We start from the raw sequence: 13,687 nt of genomic DNA, 5'->3' as shown, positions 1-13,687 counted from the left end.
TCTCATTTTTCTGTCTGTGCATCCTAGTTTTTACATTTAATGTCTGGGAAGAGCAGCTCCTCATTTCCCCTGAGCAGAGACTGAGTGCATGCAGAGGAGGAGTGGGAGGCGAGAGGAGGCGAGCAGAGGAGGCTTTAGCGGGGCTATTTTTACGAGACACATAATAAAGATATGGAGATGAAGCATCTATATGCTACCTGAGGACCTTCCCTCCGCTCCCAGTCTGGCCCGACAACCTCTTCTCTTGTTTCTGCTCTCCGGCTCCCGTGGAGGATAGAGAGAACAGGCTGAGATGAATGAGAGTAATAACCCTACTGTCAGGAGAGAGAGAGCAGCGGGGAGGGTCATGATGGTGTAAACACCAGAGCGAAAGCTTGCAGGTCTGCGGTTCTATTTTTACTATGGCACAGGGGGGAGGAGAAAATGGGATGGAGGGAGGGAGGAGGAAGTGGTATGAAAATGTGCATGTGAGTTCTGCATTATTCATGGACCCAGTAGAGGAGCATGGACGGCGGCTGGGACACCTTTCACAGTCTGTACACACACTCTTTTGTACTTATATATACACTTATGGGGATGCTCTTTGACATAATACATTCAGCCAGTTACCTTAAAGGGGGATTTCACCTATTCTACACATTAAAAATCCACTAACCATATATTAATAATAAATTGTATGTGTAATTTGTAAGGGGTCACTCACACTGACAAACCCACAGCGAATTATCACCAGGTCTGCAGCTCTACGGAGCTGCTTGGCCTCTTTTAGCTCGTGTGGTTCAGTCTCAGAGCTCTCATCAACAAAACAAGCTCAGATAAACCTACTGTACTCTACCTGCCCAGCACCAAACGGCTCACAAGTCAGCAACTAGCTGGTGAAGAAGATTAAGATAGACTTTAATTATCCCACAGCGGGGAAATTTACAAAAGGTCATGTCAGAAGTGGGATTTGAACCCACGCCTCCATTTGGAGACCAGAAAGCCCATTATATAGGAAGGGTTTACCTTGAGTCTGGCGCCTTAGACCACTCGGCCATCCTGACAACTGTGGACCCATTAGCAGCTAAGGAGACAGATATTTTTCACAGTGTAAATCCGACTTACATTCACTAAATTCAACTGTTGGCTAACATCAAGTCAAAACCATTTTGTAAACTTTTGGTTATTCCGCCCTCAAGTGGCCAAAGTGTACTTTGCAGCTTGAAAGTCAGTAACTAATTGTTGTGAGTAAAACTCTGTGAAAACAGTTGCATATTGTCCTCCATGAAGCTTAAGAGGAAGCTTCGACAAGTTGTAGAAAATAACTGTAACACATTATATTGTATCTAGCCGTAAATTAGCTTAGCTTCTCCGAGCAGCTTCTCCTTCTTCAAATGAGCTACAGCAACAGTGATGTAGTTACATCTGCTAATATCTTTACATTCTCAAACAATCTTGCAATTTTACTCCACATTGTGTTTACTGGTAAGGTCTGTGCAGAGTTGCCAGGTTTGTGTGTTTTCTGCAAAACGTGGGGCTATTTTCATGGAGAGTGAAAAAGCGAGCTATGGGGGGATACCTGACCTGATGATGTGGCAGCCGTGCCAATGCTAGCAGTGCAGCGTTGGCATTGACAGCATACTGCAACACTGGCAGTACTGTCTGTGAGATGAATGAACAGCAGTTGGTAGTTATAGGTTAAAGGATTCAAACATCACAAAATTAAAAATAATGTATTTACTGGATATAACTAACATCAGTCAGTCGATTTTGTAATTAAATTTAAGGTGTAATGTGTTCATTAATTTGGATTCATTGCTAATTGTTGTTTTCAGAGACTTTTTTAGTTAGCTTATAAGAATGTTTTTATCTGTGACATTGCCATAGCCTTAATGTTAAGCAGACTGGTACAGACTCTAAGTGCTGTTGCATAAATGCTCTATGTTCATGATGCATTATTCATAATTTATTTCATAATTTCATGCCATAAATAAATTATTTATTTGATGTAAAGTTAAAATTTAAATCTGATGTGATTAAATGTATTTCTCCCATACAGTACATGAATACACTGTGTATAACAGGTAGAAAATGAAAACATAGGCATCTGAAGGGTTGTAGCCACTAGTGCATTAGTCCATTGTTAATACTTCAAGGTTTCTCTGTTTGTAGTACCACTATGACGGAATTTATTGATGGAGGCTCTGCTATATTACATTCAAAGTTATAATTATTCATGTCTGAAGCCAAAGCAGACTCTCAAAGAGACTTTCGAAAGACTTTCAAGGACTGGAGAACCTCTTTTCATGACAAGCGGCCAACAAGGTATTTTGTTTTACTTGTAGAATGCTCTTTGTTCCATTTTGTATTTTCATTTGTTTTCACGCTATGTACTGTATAACTGATATATTTTGTATTATGTATATTAACACATATAGTTCCCACGGCGTGCCGAAGGCATTGATGCATAAGAGAAAACAAAAATAAAGCAGGGAGTATTCATTATTGTTTAAAAGCTATTAAGCTCTTCTGTTCTGGTGTCTGTTTGCATTTATGTGTATTGGTGTGTGTGTGTGTGTGTGTGTGTGTGTGTGTGTGTACCTAATTAGATTTCAATATGTGTGTCTGACCATGAACTGTTTCTCTTGGGTCATTTGTACATCTCATATTGCACAGCAAGTTTATGGATTTATTCACGTTAATATCTGATACTCTCGTGTGTCTTTGTATCACTGTCCTGCGCTGTGTGTGTGTTTGTCAGTGTGTGTTTGTTCATGGATGCCATATTATTTACATGGATGAGTGACCTTCACAGGGTCGTGTCACGCTCAGTAAAACCCTCTGTGCTGTAACTGGGCACAGTTTTCAGCCCTCTACTCCCTCGTTCAGACTGGCATCATATTTCCTCACGATGGAGCTCCAAGAATCACAACAGCTTTGTGTTACACACTGAAGTCTCACAAACTCACATGACAGTAAGGTTCAGCAAAGGGTCTGTAATATAAATAGCCTATGCCTGCTAATGTGATGTGATGTATTAAATATAATCCAGGGTGCCATGAAAATAAACAAAGGACAGTACAGAACTGGGACACATTATCCAGACTATATAGGTAGTGTACTGATATATCTTTAAAGGAAAATCATTCTCGAACTTCAAATTGTAGTTTTTACACTTTGCTTTTATACAGACAAATAACTAGATAAAACATGTTAATTAGTGAGTTTTAGAGGAACTGGTAGGATGATTCTGTTACCTTTGGACAGAGCCAGGCTAGCTGTTTCCCCCTGTTTCCAGTCTTTATGCTAAGCTAGGCCAACCCGCTGCTGGCTCATTTACCATACAGACATGAAAGTGGTATTGATCTCTTGGCAAGAAAGTGAATAAGCACATTTCCCAAAAAAGTCGGACTGTTCCTTTAAGAGTCATTTCATGGGGCCTTTAATATAAAGTAGTGATAATATTTAAAGATATCAGCACAGACATGAAAAGCAAAAACTTCTAATCTTTGGGTAAGTTTTATGAAAGGTATGAGAGCACAACTAGTAATATTATATGAGAGATTAAGGTTCTGAAGATTGATTTTACGAGGGAAGAGTTTTAGAAACAAATTTAAATTATGATTGAAGATTGAATCAAAGACAGAGTTCTCAAATAATCAGAATGAGCTCATCGAAAATGTGAGCAACACAGATTACTTAAATTGTTGTTCTGGTGAAATTGTGCAGCATTCACAGTCATATTCAATAGGGTTATGGCCTGGTACACCTTTTCTCTGAGGCGCCATGATAACACTATAACACACACCATGAGTGATCTGCGACATTTTATTGAAGGCAAACTAAATGAAGCTCACACAGAGTAAAATATTAAAACCTACGACTGTGTTTTTATGGTTGCGTCATTCTGTCAAATGATAATATTCTAAATGTCTTGTGCATCATTTTAGACCCATTTCCCCAACACTCAGCCTGATGTATTAGATATGTTTGGAAACTTTAATTATGACAGTCGATGGAAGATGGAGCCACCGGTGTCTGGCAGAGAGTAAGTGGCTAATTAATCTAAACTAGATGAGGTATTAACATGATTTTATGAGAGGTAATAAACCAGTAAAATACGCTTTTGAAATCTTACCTTTCCACCTTGTCAAATTTCTCTCCATCGGTGTCTGCTGCTCCTCCACTGGTGCACCACCTGGCAGAGAGTTATGAATTTATTTTATACTGTAATGTGACTTTTCATGCTCTATAATTCATCGGTGGCCGTGGTGAAACTGTGGCGTTGCGCCACCTGTCCCGTCACCTCTCCACTTAGCTCAGCTCACCTCCATTCGACCCTGGGACCTGAGCCGACAGAGCAGCAGTGTCCTGTAGAGACACAGAAGACAGAGAGACAGAGACTGAGGCTGAGACAGAGGAGAGATAAGCAGAGAGAATGTGAAATCCATCTGCAGCCGCTCGGCTGCTGGCCAGGATGCTGCTGCTGTTACATCCTTAATCTGACTGGCAAGGCCTGATGCTGATCTGACAGCTCCTGCTGATGTACTGTGGAGAGAAGAGATAGGAGCTACACACACACACACACACACACACACACACACACACACACACACACACACACACACACACACACCATCATCATTCTTGTCTTGTTGCAGTGGCCCCAAATCCCAAAGACATTTCAGGATTTTGGGATGTTATACTACATCCAGAAGTTCTATTAATATGTGGTTAATTGATGTTGCTGCACAAGTTGCTGTGTAGTGATGGAAGAAGTATTCCAACAAGTTCTCCAAATTGTCTGTACCTTCCAAAACCGTTGTAAATTACTGGTAAAAAATAAATCAGTTTTATGATGTGACACTATGGACCTTCGTTGTCATGGTTACAATAATAACCACGTAGTTAAGGCCAGGGATTGATTGGGATTGACGTAAAAAAATAAAAACCCATGTGGACTCGTGGAAGGAAATGGGAAATTAACATCCATCTCCCGTCTTAAAAAAAATAAAAATCTCCGCATTAAAAACTCAACTGGGGGAAATTTAGTTTGTAGTCTCAAAAATTCTAAAAAGTGAAATTCACTCAATGATGCAGGCAGTTGTATTTAACTATTTAATGTGAGGAACAAATGATTTCCTGGCTTGTGCAGTGATTTGTAGCTATATGTCACTTATACCAACATCAGCCACTAATTAAACAGTGAGAATACTTCCAGGAAATAAAACTAACATTCTGTGTAATGAAGCTAATGAGCTTCGAAAGAACAGGCGCCATTGTTCTGACAGTCCCAGGTGATCACACACACACACACACACACACACACACACACACACACACACACACACACACACACACACACACACACACACACACACACGGGAATAGTCTTCCTGGAACAGTATTGGATGGGGGAAGGGGTGTTTGCTGACATGGTGCTTGAAGTGATGCTCAGAAGGCAAATAAAAACTTACTTTCACCTCTCCCAAGTCTAGTCTAACACCACTGGCTTTATACTCTGTGAGAAACATGTCGTCTGACATATGACATCAGGTTTGACGTGAATGTGACACGTCGTTGGGTGCCATGCACCTGCTCTTTTTTCTTTTAGGTTGGACTTCGGGTTTCTCTAATCCCCTACCCTGATTACAGAAACACGTTTTTTCGTACACATGACGGTTAAGAAGTCACTGGAGAAGGCCGACTGTAACCGGCTCACTTAAGAACATGTAAACACACTGAATTACATAGGTTACCTTTATGTGCCTGATTAGGACCCATCAACATTCACGCTTTCACAGAAACTGCGTTTAGTGATAATACGTCACCACAATAATGGCGACTTCACGAGTGCGAAAAATAGATGGCTAATGAGTCCATAGCATAAATTATAAGTAGACAACAGTTTTTATAATTATTCTGAAGGTCACATGTAAGAAAATATCGCTATTTTTTTGTAATAGTATACTGATAATGTTACATAAAGCAGAGACATACAAAATGATGCATAATCAGTAGTGACAGTCCCACAGCCCTCTGATCCTTTTTCTGTCCTGTGTGTATGTGTGTGTGTGTGTGTGTGTGTGTGTGTGTGTGAGTGAGTGTGTGTGTGACTGGAATAGCAGGTGACTTGTTTTGGTGCTGAGCCCCATATGTGCTACGTAGAAGGGAATACATATGTGTGTGTGTGTGTGTGTGTGTGTGTGTGTTTGTCTAGCTAATCATGTGTGGCTGAGTGCACTCAACAACAACAACACCCCATCACCAGACAGACAGGCTGGCCGGCAGGGACCCCTGTCCACCATCTGTGTGTGTGTGTGTGTGTGTGTGTGTGTGTGTGTGTGTGTGTGTGTGTGTAAATGACACAGACAAACACACACAGACTGGTGGTAGTGATGGTCTGGTCTCCACCTGTCCCCCCTGTCATTACCCAGGAGGTGATGGAGGGGAACAGAGAGAGAGGGATGAGGGAGGAGGAGGAAGAGGAGGGAGAGAAGGTGGAAGGGAAAAAAGGAGGAGGTGGAAAGGGGATAAAACCTGAAGAGATAAACAGAAAAGGAAAAGAGACAGAAAGAGCAGAGTCCTCAGTGTGACTGAGGAGCAGGTGAAGAAACCAGAAAGAGACATTGAGAGACTGCAGGAAAGACTTGATGTGACACAGACAAAGAAACAGGATAAGAATGGACAGACCGAGATGTGGATGGAGAGGGAAAGGACAGATCAAAGAGGAATGATGAGGGAAGGAGAAAGTAGAGAAGAGGAAAGAAAGGTGAGCAGTTCTAAAATAGACGATGAGGCCCAAGAGTCTGTTAAAGTGAAAAATAAAAAGTAGAGGAACAGAGCAAGTCCAGTGTTCGGACAGAAAGCTGTGAAATGTGATGTAATTAAGCTGAAAGTGAATATAATAGATAAAAAACACAAATAAAAAACTGTAACCCGTTATTTTATAGTAAGCCTAATTAGAACTCTAGATACATGGAAAAGAAAATATCAATTGGCAGAAAAACAGCACATTTCTAAGCAATAAGACCAGTAAATAAGTATGCAAATATTTAAAAACAGCTGACATGCATAAAATATCTGAAATTACTCTCTACGAATTATTTTGTAGTTTAGGATGTTAACAGTAAAGTAAGTTGATTGTCATAATCATGGAGATGTAAATAGTACATTTATCTCCCTTTTGGTTCAAATGCTCCTCTTGATACAACCAGTCAATCAGTCAATGAATAAAACTTAATTTGTATGCTCCTTTCATCGGTTAGTGCAGTTATAGGTGACAAACTAGTAAAACAGTAGAAATATAAGCAGTAGAATGATGGGAGATTAAATGTGAAATAAAATATAAACAAGAAATGACAATAAAATAAATTATTTAGAAAAGTAGATAAACGATCTGAGAAATTGGGCTGGGGCATCTCTTGTAGTCTTGTAGTCACATTTTCCTCCACATAGCCGTGGAGTTCCTCAAGGCTCAGTTCTTGGACCTCTATTCGCCCTCTTCGTGCTCCCTTTAGGTCACATTATCTGTTGGTTTGGTGTCTTTTGTCATTGCTATGCTGATGATATTGCTCTTCATATTTGTGACACCCAGTGAGCTCTCAAATTATATTACTTAATGTACCTTCTTGTGAAACAGTACCTGTACTCATAGCCTCAATTAAATCACAACAAAAATTCTTGTACTTTCCCCCAAGACAATTTTAAGCACTTAGTTTCCCTGGATACTAGTTCAGTGTCATCATGTAAATATATGATTCCTGTCATTTGTAGTTACAAAATATTAAAAATGATCCCTCTTGCATATTATATCTTGTTTTGCAGTCCCTTATTATCCAATTACTTTACAGAGTTTGATGCTTTCGCAGATTTGGCCATTTTCAGAATCTGAGCTTCTGTAAAAATACAAACAGGCTGTTGCCAACATTTTTCTCTGTGACATAACCAGCATATTAGTTTATTTCCTTAATGCCTGCTTAACTGACCATGGTAGGATTAAAAAAAATATCACCATCTCTAATAGAAATGAGATGATGATACTGATAGCGACAGTGTTTTCTCTGGATATTCTCTGCTGTCAGACTGTATCTTCAGTGGAAGAAACACATTGCATCTTGTGCAGCTATGGGCTTACAGAACATCTAATTCATTGTTTTCTCTTATTCAATGTTGCTTCATTCCTAGATCATTCCAATGTTGACGTGCCTTGAGACAATGTGTACAATGATACAACACCAAAAATCAAACGCAAATACGATGCTGATTATTTTAGGTTTTCATTGCAAAAAAATTCATTTTGTATCCTGGAAAACATTATATGTTTTCTAGAATAATATTAGAACAAGGATTCTTTTAAATGATCAATCTATCTCAACACGTCAATATGTCACTGGAGAACATGGCAGACGAGGAAAGAGACATGACTGATGGCCTTAATGTTTGATTGTAATTATTGCTAGCCATGGCAAAGGGTACATTTGTACCAAATTTAATGTTGGTACACAAGTGAGAGCAGTTTTCCTTTTTCTGGTCTGTTTTGCTTAAACGTCACGTTTACATCTACTTATAACAGTGAGAATTAACCTTGAACTCATGTGCAGCAAAAAGCCAGTCTGTTGCTGTTCCTGTGTTTTGCAGCTTGAGGGTTAACACAGGGTTAAATCAAGTTTTCAAAGCTGCGGCAAGCTTGGAAACACACACACACACACACACTTACAAATTTCCAGGAACCCTCCCATCCCTCCGGCTCACCCCAATTCAGATGTCATATGTGTATTCTCCCCGGATCAAAGGGAGGTCACGTTAATTAGCCAATTTCACACTCCTCTGCCAGCATACACACACATACACACACACATGCTCCACTGTCACACAGACATGTTAATTAAAGACTTTAGACCACAGCAGTGAGAACCAATCATCGCTCATCGTCGAGGGTTACAAGTCTGTTTATGATGAACTGTTGATCAGTGGTTGATCTGCTGTTTGACTTTCACAGCAAACAGAAATCTCCTGTACAAAAGCACCGCTTCATATCACATGTGCATTATTTTTAATTCTACATGTACACAATGTGAGCTGTAACATATGACAGGGTGTCCAAACATAGACAAGATAATAATGGACAAGGTGAGGGTGCCACAACGAGAAGCAGAGTAGTGTTTCCTCTACAATGCATTAATGCTAACACATTGTCATCATCTTATTGATCGCTGCCAAGTGGCCAAAACACTCCACGTACGAAATGAAACTCATGGATTATTTGTTCATTTATTTATACAGGGCAAATTGCTGTAAAAAAATTATATTATTTTAAATAAATAAGCAGCACAAATTGTTGAATATATAAATGATTAGCATATAAAGAAAAAAGTTGTGCCGACAACAAGTGAGTCCTGATAACTTGTAAAATTATATATTACTCCAAGTTGAAGTAAATTGACATATATGTAAGCTTGTTTACATGTATGTTTAAACTTGCCACCTTTTATTTGTACATTCATTCAATTTTTAAAGTGTATCTGTGTTTAGGTTAGTTTACTGGTAACATAGCATCAAGCATCACTATTGTTGCTATGGTTACCTGCCGTTTCATATACCTCGTACACTGCTTTAAACTGGTGGTGAAACTCTCCACGCTGACTGTTGTTGTGGTGTCCTCATATCTGATTTTAACTGCCCGCCAATCAGAAATGAATATTTTCTGTGGTCTACATAGCTTCTGTATCATAGTTCAAAATTAATTTTCATAGATGGAAAAACATTTTTAGCTGTTACTTGGCAACGGCTTCCACCTGTTTGAGCAGTAATAATAATTCCAAGGCTGACAAACATAATATTGACACAAAGGTCTAATTAAAGAGGGTTGAAAAAGAAAATCTATAAACAATACATAAGTATTGATTGCTGGCAAGTGGCCATAGAATGGGCAGGATAATACACTTCAGCCCACGCAGTTATGGAAGATAACCCAGTCTACTGAGGCAATAACCCTCTTCTGCTTTGCATGATATATATATATATATATATATATATATATCCTCCAATAATCTCAACTAAGACAAAACCAACTATAAAAATCCCAAAATATTATATATATTTAAATGTTTTCAGTTTATGACAAAGTATTCCATATTTTTCCAATATTTTTCACACAGTAGTTACTCCTTCTGCATGCTGTCTGTTTACACATGTGCATATGAAAGACTCTGGAGATTTTGGCCATCTGTGCGTGTTGCTTGAGTCTCTTGTACACCTGGTAACCACCCACACACACACACACACACACACACACACACACACACACACACACACACACACACCCTCTCTCTCAGAGTATGAGTAAATGCACCTGGATGGACTCACACACACAAAACAAAAAACATGCCTGGCATACAGGCTGAGGCTCAACCGTTCTTCTTACAATTACAATATTATTATTACTAACACTAATATTTGGACTCTAATATCAATATTTTGAGATTTAAGCTGTGTGCACAGAATGACAGCTACTCTCAGGAAAAGGTCCAATTATCCTGTGGTGTGATTGGGATCACGTCCACATGAAAAAGCTTCTTTAGACTACATCAATAAACTTTATATTTCAAATAACAGAATCTGCACCAGCTGATCATCACGGACACACAGCTGCAGCAGTAGCACAGGCTACTTGACAGAGACATTCCCAAATGCCAAAAACCGATGTGGACTTGACGAACACATCACTTTAACCTTTCACCAGTTCCGAAGTCTGGCCTCATTTATACGTTGAATCTGGTAGATATGATTTTTATCTTTTTGAGTTTGTAGAAACTCTTAAGAGGTCCTTGATCCTCCTTTGAATACATTTCCCAAGTAGCTGCCTTAATATTGACATATAAAGGCAATGCAGATTTATAAATAAATCAATATATGATGGAAGTCTGCGCCCTGATAAGGTGTGTGATGTAACCAAATATAAACTACAGCCTGAGGCATTTATATTTAAGGCAGAGGTTCCTGATGTAGAGGTCAGGACCCCCTGAGGGCTTGCGAGATATCCATCTGATGAACTGCTCGTAGCTCATAGACGGATACAACCTGTGATGGGGGGTTTGTGGGAGGGCATTACTTGAGTATAAAGGGTCACAAGCCAAAAAGGCAGAAAATCAGTGACTCAGGGTTAGGTCAGGTTTAGTGTTAATATATGTGACTAATATACAAACCTCATATTGGACCTTGACATTAGAGGTGGGGATTGAGATTGTGTCATCCACTTTCATATGACACACTTTTACCGAGAATTATTTGATACTACCAGGGCTGCAACTAACAAGTTTTACCCACGATAGGGACGTGTGGCAGTACAGGTCTGTCTGTCAGTTGGTTGGACTTTGGTGATCCCATTTATTTTCATCTAGCACCAGCAGGTCAAAGTTTTCAGTTATCCAGTCTACGAAACGGATTGGCAGAACATTTTGTACAGTCATTCATGATCCCCAGAGGATGAATGCTAATGACTTCCTGGATCCCCCGACTTTTCATCTAGCACCACCATGATGTTAACATTTGTAGTTTTGAGTCTCGAGAACTATTGGATGGATTGCCATGAAATTGTGTACATTCATGATCCCCTCAGGAGGATCCCTTAACTCTTCATCTAACTCTTCATCTAGCACCATCTTTAGGTCAAAATTTGCCCAATACTTTGGTTTATGACCAATTACCTGCAAAACTAATGACATTACCATCAGTCTCAGCTTCATATTGTTTTGTGTTAATTTAGCAAATGTTAGCATGCTAACATGCTAAACTAAGATGGTGTAAATGGTAAAAATTACACCTGCTAAACATCAGCATGTTAGCATAGCCATTGTGAGCAAGCTACCATGCTGACTTGTGAGCATGTGTAGACTCTTGTTCTTTTTATTATCAATTTATCCTTTAGTGTATAAAATGTCAAAAAACAGAGAAAGCAACCAACCAACAATAGAAAACCCAAAGTTATAACATTTTAATTAAATTATATAAAACAGAGAAAAACAGCAGTTTGCAGTTTTGCTTAATAAATGAGTAATCGTTAATAAGATATCAGAGGTCTTGCCAAATAATTTCCTATCCATCAAATAATAAGTGAATCAACTAATTGTGTAGGCACTTGATACTACTCTGCTTGTCTGTGTGGAGTCTTATTAGCTTATAATTAACATGTTGAAATAGTTCCACACTATTCATGAAAATGAGCCTTATTCCTTCAGTTTTAGCATCTTCTGGTTTGATCCCTGATGATCTCTCTGTGAGACACATGGCTTTATAAAAACACTGAATAAAACATGGAATAATATCTATTGATATTGAGAGCTTCCATCCCCAAACATGAAATTGTTGTGGGACTAAAAAAGCTCACATGAACCTAACCCCTCCTCTGTGAACAAAGATGAAGCCTTGCTGCTGAATTCCAGGCATGCTCCCTCATTGATCCTGCCCGCTCTGCTCTGCTCTGTCTTCACTCATATTGCTGTGTTAAATTGAGTATAAATGGATGGCACGGTGCCGTAACATAAAAGGTCAAAGGTCAAACCCTCAGGATCCTAAACAGCCTCAGGCAGCTGCTGCTCCCTTTGACCTGAGGACCTTGATGAAAGAGGCTCAGAGGATGGAGAGAGAGGAGAACAAAGGAAGGAAAGGGAAGAGACAAGACACTGGTGGACAATAGATCAGTAATGCACCTTCAAACACACAAAAATATAGTACACCTGTCTCTCTGTGTGCACATATTATGACCATGTACATAATAACGCAGATACATTTTAAAAAGATTCTTTTTCTCTCAGATTTGGCCTTCAAGCCCGCAGATTCCACCCCCAGGCTTTTCAAAAAATGCTCTCCACAGTGAATACATTGAAAATGTTGGCCTTGCTTTTCAATGTGGACAGGAGAACAGCGCTTTTTCTGTTCTAAGGCTGGAAACCTTCAGATCTATGCACTCATGGTTAAATCATCATCAAAAAAACATTGACTAATATGTGAGACAGGGCCTCCACTGTGATTTTTGCTGTGCTACATAAATATCACACCACTTCCTGCATTGTGACTATAGTGAATCATAAATCACTAATGCAGAATCGTCAAACATAAGCATACAGAAAATAGATCTAGGAGTCCCATTATCAAGAGTATTTATACACTGCAGCAATTTTGGATTTCTTAAGCAACAGCAGACTAAAGGGGGTTTTAAACTTTTGTTAAAGAAATGGTGGTTGAGGGATTGCTTGGATAGGTTGAATTAAAACAGCTATAATCAATATGTTTTATATTAACAATTGATCACCTTGACTTACTCGTAGTGACAAACCCACAGAGAATTATCACAGCTATACGGAGCTTTTCAGCATCTTTCAGCTCATTTATATTTTCCAGCCCGCAACTTTTACTATTCTGGTTCACTCTCACCGCTCTCATAGCATTGTTTTCAGTTACAGCGGACAGCTGTTTCCAGTGAAAAAGCTCCAAAATCCGAGCACTACCTGCTCAGCACAACATGGCAAATAGATAGTTGAAGTTACTGACTGGCTAGTGAACATAGCAGAGCATTTTGCTGTGAAAAAACCTGATATTTCTTTTAGGAGACCAAAAACAGCTAAAAAGAAAGTGAGTATTGGACTTACTTTCATCGGGTCACCAGAAACATGGCTTCAAATACATGCTAACCCTAACCCTAACCCTT

The 13,687-nt window shown here is 39.2% G+C and overlaps 1 non-coding gene across 1 annotated transcript; it reads right to left on the bottom strand.

Moving 5' to 3' along the window:
• Nucleotides 1-934: 934 nt before the first annotated feature.
• trnal-caa (transfer RNA leucine (anticodon CAA)) lies at nt 935-1,043 on the bottom strand. The gene is made up of 2 exons: nt 1,006-1,043; nt 935-980 (listed from the first exon to the last, which is right to left on the bottom strand). It is a non-coding gene; the product is annotated as a tRNA-Leu (tRNA).
• Between the last annotated feature and the right edge of the window lie 12,644 nt (nt 1,044-13,687).

The sequence above is a fragment of the Enoplosus armatus genome, chromosome 11 (genome assembly GCF_043641665.1).
Source record: "Enoplosus armatus isolate fEnoArm2 chromosome 11, fEnoArm2.hap1, whole genome shotgun sequence".
NCBI lineage: Eukaryota > Metazoa > Chordata > Actinopteri > Centrarchiformes > Enoplosidae > Enoplosus > Enoplosus armatus.
Note: the sequence above shows the minus strand (reverse complement) of the source record. Positions and strands in the feature narration are given on the sequence as shown.